The sequence below is a fragment of the Scyliorhinus torazame genome, chromosome 7, assembly GCF_047496885.1.
Source record: "Scyliorhinus torazame isolate Kashiwa2021f chromosome 7, sScyTor2.1, whole genome shotgun sequence".
NCBI classification, from domain to species: Eukaryota; Metazoa; Chordata; class Chondrichthyes; order Carcharhiniformes; family Scyliorhinidae; genus Scyliorhinus; species Scyliorhinus torazame.
Window position 1 is genome coordinate 321,502,545 of NC_092713.1, and position 6,987 is coordinate 321,509,531.

Consider the following 6,987-nt stretch of genomic DNA (forward strand, 5'->3'; position numbering starts at 1 on the left):
TTCCTGAAACAATATGTTGACAGGCCAACAAGAGGCAGGGCCACGTTGGATTTGGTTTTGGGTAATGAACCAGGCCAGGTGTTGGATTTGGAGGTAGGAGAGCACTTTGGGGACAGTGACCACAATTCGGTGACGTTCACGTTAATGATGGAAAGGGATAAGTTTACACCGCAGGGCAAGAGTTATAGCTGGGGGAAGGGCAATTATGATGCCATTAGACGTGACTTGGGGGGGATAAGGTGGAGAAGTAGGCTGCAAGTGTTGGGCACACTGGATAAGTGGGGCTTGTTCAAGGATCAGCTACTGCGTGTTCTTGATAAGTATGTACCGGTCAGACAGGGAGGAAGGCGTCGAGCGAGGGAACCGTGGTTTACCAAGGAAGTGGAATCTCTTGTTAAGAGGAAGAAGGAGGCCTATGTGAAGATGAGGTGTGAAGTTTCGGTTGGGGCGATGGATAGTTACAAGGTAGCGAGGAAGGATCTAAAGAGAGAGCTAAGACGAGCAAGGAGGGGACATGAGAAGTATTTGGCAGGAAGGATCAAGGAAAATCCAAAAGCTTTCTATAGGTATGTCAGGAATAAGCGAATGACTAGGGAAAGAGTAGGACCAGTCAAGGAGGAACGGGAAATTGTGTGTGGAGTCTGAAGAGATAGGCGGGATACTAAATGAATATTTTTTGTCAGTATTCACTCAGGAAAAAGATAATGTTGTGGAGGAGAATGCTGAGCCCCAGGCTAATAGAATAGATGGTATTGAGGTACGTAGGGAAGAGGTGTTGGCAATTCTGGACAGGCTGAAAATAGATAAGTCCCCGGGACCTGATGGGATTTATCCTAGGATTCTCTGGGAGGATAGGGAAGAGATTGCTGGACCTTTGGCTTTGATTTTTATGTCATCATTGGCTACAGGAATAGTGCCAGAGGACTGGAGGACAGCAAATGTGGTCCCTTTGTTCAAAAAGGGGAGCAGAGACAACCCCGGCAACTATAGACCGGTGAGCCTCACGTCTGTAGTGGGTAAAGTCTTGGAAGGGATTATAAGAGACAAGATTTATAATCATCTAGATAGGAATAATATGATCAGGGATAGTCAGCATGGCTTTGTGAAGGGTAGGTCATGCCTCACAAACCTTATTGAGTTCTTTGAGAAGGTGACTGAACAGGTAGACGAGGGTAGAGCAGTTGATGTGGTGTATATGGATTTCAGCAAAGCGTTTGATAAGGTTCCCCACGGTAGGCTTGTGGTGATACACCACTGTACCTCCCTACCATTGTACATAGTATATAATAGTTGTGCGTAACGGCACCAGCAGCCGGGTGAACCCCTATCCGTGTTTGTTCGGGACCTCCGTGCCCTCGCGCTCACCAGCAACAACCCCTGCAAGTCAGGGCCCACCCAGCCACTCCAGCAGTAAAAATGCCTGGGCCCCAGTGTTACTTTTGTGGCCAGGCAAAACACCCCAGGAAACGCTGCCCTGCTCGAGATGCTACCTGTTCAGCCTGTGGCAAGAAAGGCCACTTTGCAAACGTCTGCCGCTCCACTGCTGCCTCGGGTCCAACACCGCGGTCTGCTACTCCGGGGTGCCGCCGTCCTCCGTTCCCGGCTCGCTGTTCAACATGTGCGACGCAAGGGCGCCGCCATCTTTGATCATCCCCGGCCCGGCTCACTTCACTCCCGGTTCGCCGATCGTCACTTCCGGTTCGCCGATCTTCGCTTCCGGTCCGTTGCCGATCGTCACTTCCGGTCCGTCGCCGATCGTCGCTTCCGGGTCCGCCCCGTCACCGAATTGCGTCACTTCCGGTCCACCGCCGATCGTCACTTCCGGTCCTGCGCACTGGACCGAAATGCTGCAAACAAAGGAGATGCAGCCACCAACAGCAACCTGGCCTCCAGCAGCAGCCTACGACGCCTGGGCGCCGCCACCTTCTCTCACAGGCTGCTCCTCGGATCCGGCACCCTTCTCCAACAGCTCCACCATCGCATCCATCGTCCTCGACCAGGACCGACCGCATCAGCTCGCCAGATCCACCATGGAGGTTCAGGTAAACTGTTTCACTGTCACCTGCCTCTTCGACAGCGGCAGCACGGAGAGCTTCCTCCACCCGGACACCGTGCGCCACTGCTCCCTCAAGGTACTACCCACGCGCAGGCATATTTCCATGGCCTCCAACTCCCAGTCGGCCGAGGTTTCGGGCTACTGCGTCGTCACCCTCTCAGTGAACGGCGCGGTGTTCCAGGATTTCAAATTCATGGTACTCCCTCACCTCTGCGCCCCCGCGCTCCTCGGCCTGGACTTCCAATGCCACCTGCGCAGCCTCACCTTGCATTTTAACGGCCCCCTCCCCCCCCTCTCGGTCTCCAACCCCCAGTTCTTCCCTGATTCCCCCCCGGATCCCACCTGTAGTCTCTCCACGCTCAGGATCCCCCCCCCTTCACTGTTTGCTAATCTCACCCCCGACTGCAAGCCCGTGGCTACTAAAAGTCGGCGTTACAGTTTCGGGGACCGCCAATTCATTCGAGCGGAGATTAAGCGCCTTCTCTCGGAAAATATCATTGCTCCCAGCACCAGCCCCTGGCGAGCCCAAGTGGTGGTAGTCAAGTCTGGCGAGAAACACCGCATGGTCATTGACTACAGTCAGACCATCAACCGGTACACGCTGCTTGATGCGTATCCCCTGCCCCGCATATCTGACATGGTCAACCAGATTGCACAGTACCGGGTGTTCTCCACCATAGACTTGAAATCCGCCTACCACCAGCTCCCTATCCGCCCGGAGGACCGTAACTTCACGGCCTTCGAGGCGGACGGCCGCCTCTACCACTTCCTTAGGGTACCCTTTGGCGTCACCAATGGAGTCTCGGTCTTCCAACGGCAGATGGACCGAATGGTGGACCAAAACAGACTGCGGGCTACCTTCCCGTATCTGGACAACGTCACCATCTGCGGCCACAACCAGCAGGACCATGACGTCAACCTCACGAAATTCCTCCAAACTGCCAAACGCCTCAACCTCACGTACAACGAGGCAAAATGTGTTTTCGGCACCACCCGCCTCGCCATACTCGGCTACGTGGTGGAGAACGGTGTCCTCAGCCCCGATCCCGACCGTCTGCGCCCCCTTCTCGAACTCCCTATTCCCACCTGCCCCAAAGAACTGAGGCGATGCCTCGGACTCTTTGCCTACTATGCCCAGTGGGTGCCCGAGTACGCTGACAAGGCCCGACCCCTCCTCCGTTCCCCCTCATTCCCCCTCCCGCCCGAGGCCTGCCAGGCCTTCCACCTCCTAAAAACTACTATCGCCAGAGCCGCCATGCATGCGGTAGACGAGTCTGCACCATTCCAAGTCGAGAGCGATGCCTCCGACTTTGCCCTGGGTGCCACCCTCAACCAGGCGGGCAGGCCCATCGCCTTCTTTTCCCGCACACTCCAAGGCCCCGAGATCAGCCACTCCTCTGTTGAGAAGGAGGCACAAGCCATAGTGGAAGCCGTCCGGCACTGGAGGCACTACCTGGCCGGAAAACCATTTACCCTCGTTACTGACCAACGATCAGTTGCGTTCATGTTCGACAACAAACAACGAGGTAAAATCAAAAATGATAAGATATTACAGTGGAGGATCGAACTCTCCACCTACAATTATACTATCTTATACCGGCCAGGTAAGCTCAATGATCCTCCTGATGCCCTGTCCCGTAGTACTTGTGCCCACGCACAGGATGACCGGCTGCGGGCACTACATAATGACCTCTGTCACCCGGGCGTCAGGCGGCTCTACCACTACATCAAGGGCCACAATCTACCCTTCTCAGTCGAGGAGGTCAAGGCCATGACTAGGGACTGCCAAGTCTGTGCGGAGTGCAAGCCGCAATTCTACAAGCCAGACAAGGCGCACCTAATCAAGGCCACCCGCCCCTTTGAACGTCTCAGCATTGACTTCAAAGGGCCCCTCCCCACCCACAACCGCAACACGTACTTCCTCAACGTCATCGACGAGTACTCGCGGTTCCCCTTCGCCATTCCCTGCCCCGACACGACCTCCGCCACCGTCATCAAAGCGTTGAACGACCTCTTCATGCTGTTCGGTTATCCCAATTACGTCCACAGTGACCGGGGCTCCTCCTTCATGAGCGAGGAGCTGCGTCGGTACCTGCTCGCCAGGGGCGTTGCCTCGAGCAGGACGACCAGCTACAACCCCCGGGGGAACGGACAGGTGGAGAGGGAGAACGCGACTGTTTGGAAGGCCGTGCTGCTAGCCCTCAAGTCCAAAGGCCTACCAGTCTCCCGTTGGCAGGAGGCCCTCCCGTCCGCACTCCACTCCATCCGGTCTCTTTTGTGTACTGCAACGAATGCTACCCCTCATGAGCAGATGTTTCTCTTCTCCAGGAGATCGGCATCCGTGACATCGCTTCCATCCTGGCTCCTGTCCCCGGGAGACGTCCTGCTCCGCAAGCACGTGCGGACCTCTAAGGCGGAGCCCCTGGTGGAGAGAGTCCGTCTCCTCCACGCCAACCCACAGTACGCGTACATAGCGTACCCCGACGGGCGTGAGGAGACCGTCTCCATCAAGGACCTGGCCCCCTCTGGGGCCCCTGCCGCCCTCGCCCCGCAACCTCCACCCCACTCCCTCTCTGCTCCCGTCGATCCCTCGGCCTGTTACTACTCCGTGCCAGCCGCTGTCATCCCGCAGTTTCGCCTCGAGCCAGCCGAAGCGGTGGGGGAAGTCATGCCGCCTCGCGAACCAGCACCACCGACCGCACGGATACCGCCGGACACTACCTCAGCTCCGCAGCTCCGACGTTCAAAGAGATCGACCAAACCCATCGTTCGTCTCGACCTTTGACGACACGGAACCTCCTGATGGACTCTGTTCACTGCTCCAAATTTTCACCCCGGACTTCCTTCTAAACAAGGGGTGAATGTGGTGATACACCACTGTACCTCCCTACCATTGTACATAGTATATAATAGTTGTGCGTAACGTGGCCCTGTAATACTGTGTATTGTACTGTAACTCTGCAGAGGTTCGGTCACTGGTAGGTAACCCGACCTGGCCACGGAGAGCTCCGCCTTAGCCACTCCCCCGGGAGTCAGTATAAGAACATCTTCTGGGACAGCCCCCATTCTTTCTGGGGTCGTCTGTGTCGGGTAAGCCTCCCATGTAGTATATTAAAGCCTGAGTTAAAGTCTCACATGTCTTTGTGGTTCTTGACGCTTAGCGCATCAAGGCTATTGCAAAAAATACGGAGGCTGGGGATTGAGGGTGATTTAGAGATGTGGATCAGAAATTGGCTAGCTGAAAGAAGACAGAGGGTGGTGGTTGATGGGAAATGTTCAGAATGGAGTACAGTCACAAGTGGAGTACCACAAGGATCTGTTCTGGGGCCGTTGCTGTTTGTCATTTTTATCAATGACCTAGAGGAAGGCGCAGAAGGGTGGGTGAGTAAATTTGCAGACGATACTAAAGTCGGTGGTGTTGTCGATAGTGTGGAAGGATGTAGCAGGTTACAGAGGGATATAGATAAGATGCAGAGCTGGGCTGAGAGGTGGCAAATGGAGTTTAATGTAGAGAAGTGTGAGGTGATTCCCTTTGGAAGGAATAACAGGAATGCGGAATATTTGGCTAATGGTAAAGTTCTTGAAAGTGTGGATGAGCAGAGGGATCTAGGTGTCCATGTACATAGATCCCTGAAAGTTGCCACCCAGGTTGATAGGGTTGTGAAGAAGGCCTATGGAGTGTTGGCCTTTATTGGTAGAGGGATTGAGTTCCGGAGTCGGGAGGTCATGTTGCAGCTGTACAGAACTCTGGTACGGCCGCATTTGGAGTATTGCGTATGGAGGGAAAATCTTATGAGGAAATGCTGATGGACTTGAGGTTGTTTTCGTTGGAGAGAAGAAGGTTAAGAGGAGACTTAATAGAGGCATACAAAATGATCAGGGGGTTGGATAGGGTGGACAGTGAGAGCCTTCTCCCGCGGATGGATATGGCTGACATGAGGGTTCATAACTTTAAACTGAGGGGTAATAGATATAGGACAGAGGTCAGAGGTAGGTTCTTTACGCAAAGAGTAGTGAGGCCGTGGAATGCCCTACCTGCTACAGTAGTGAACTCGCCAACATTGAGGGCATTTAAAAGTTTATTGGATAAACATATGGATGATAATGGCATAGTGTAGGTTAGATGGCTTTTGTTTCGGTGCAACATCGTGGGCCGAAGGGCCTGTACTGCGCTGTATTGTTCTATGTTCTATGTTCTATGTTCATTGCGTGGCCTCCGTATAGGCGTCATCAGCCACGATCGCAATGGGTAGCCCCTGTCGCCCAGCAACCAGCCCCTCAGCCGGGGATGGCGTCCCTCGTACATGCCGGGGATGGATGACCCCGACAACACGAATGAGTCGTGTACACTGCCTGGGTGACGGGCGCAGACGTGCAGGATCATCATGCGGTGGTCGCAGACCACCTGTACGTTCATCGAATAGGTCCCCTTCCTATTAGTGAACACGGCCCTGTTATCTGCAGGTGGCCGCACGGCGACGTACATCCCATCGATCGCGCCCTGGACCATGGGGAACCCGGCCACGGCAGAGAAGCCCACAGCCCGGGCATCTTGGCTGGCCCGGTCCACGGGGAAGCGGATGTAGCGGTGCGCCATGGCATAAAGGGCATCTGTCACTGCCAGGATGCACCGGTGCACCGATGTCTGCGATATGCCGGACAGGTCCCCACTCGGTGCCTGGAATGACCCCGTTGCATAAAAGTTCAGGGCCACCGTAACCTTGACGGACACGGGGAGAGGGTGTCCCCGCCAGTGCCACGCGGTGACAGGTGTGCCAGCAGGTGGCAGATGTGCGCCACGGTTTCCCGGCTCATCCGGAGTCTCCTCCTGCATTCCCGGTCCGTGAGATCCTGGTATGACTGCCGGGGTCGGTACACACGGGGCGCCCTCGGGTGCCTCCGTTGCCGTGGGGCCGCGACGTCCTCCTCCC

General features: G+C 55.3%; 1 long non-coding RNA gene across 1 annotated transcript; it reads left to right on the forward strand.

Moving 5' to 3' along the window:
- The first annotated feature begins 1,680 nt into the window (after positions 1-1,680).
- On the forward strand, positions 1,681-5,190 carry LOC140427511 (uncharacterized). Its single transcript, XR_011948536.1, has 2 exons — positions 1,681-2,042; positions 4,385-5,190. It is a non-coding gene; the product is annotated as an uncharacterized lncRNA (long non-coding RNA).
- The last annotated feature ends 1,797 nt before the right edge of the window (positions 5,191-6,987 follow it).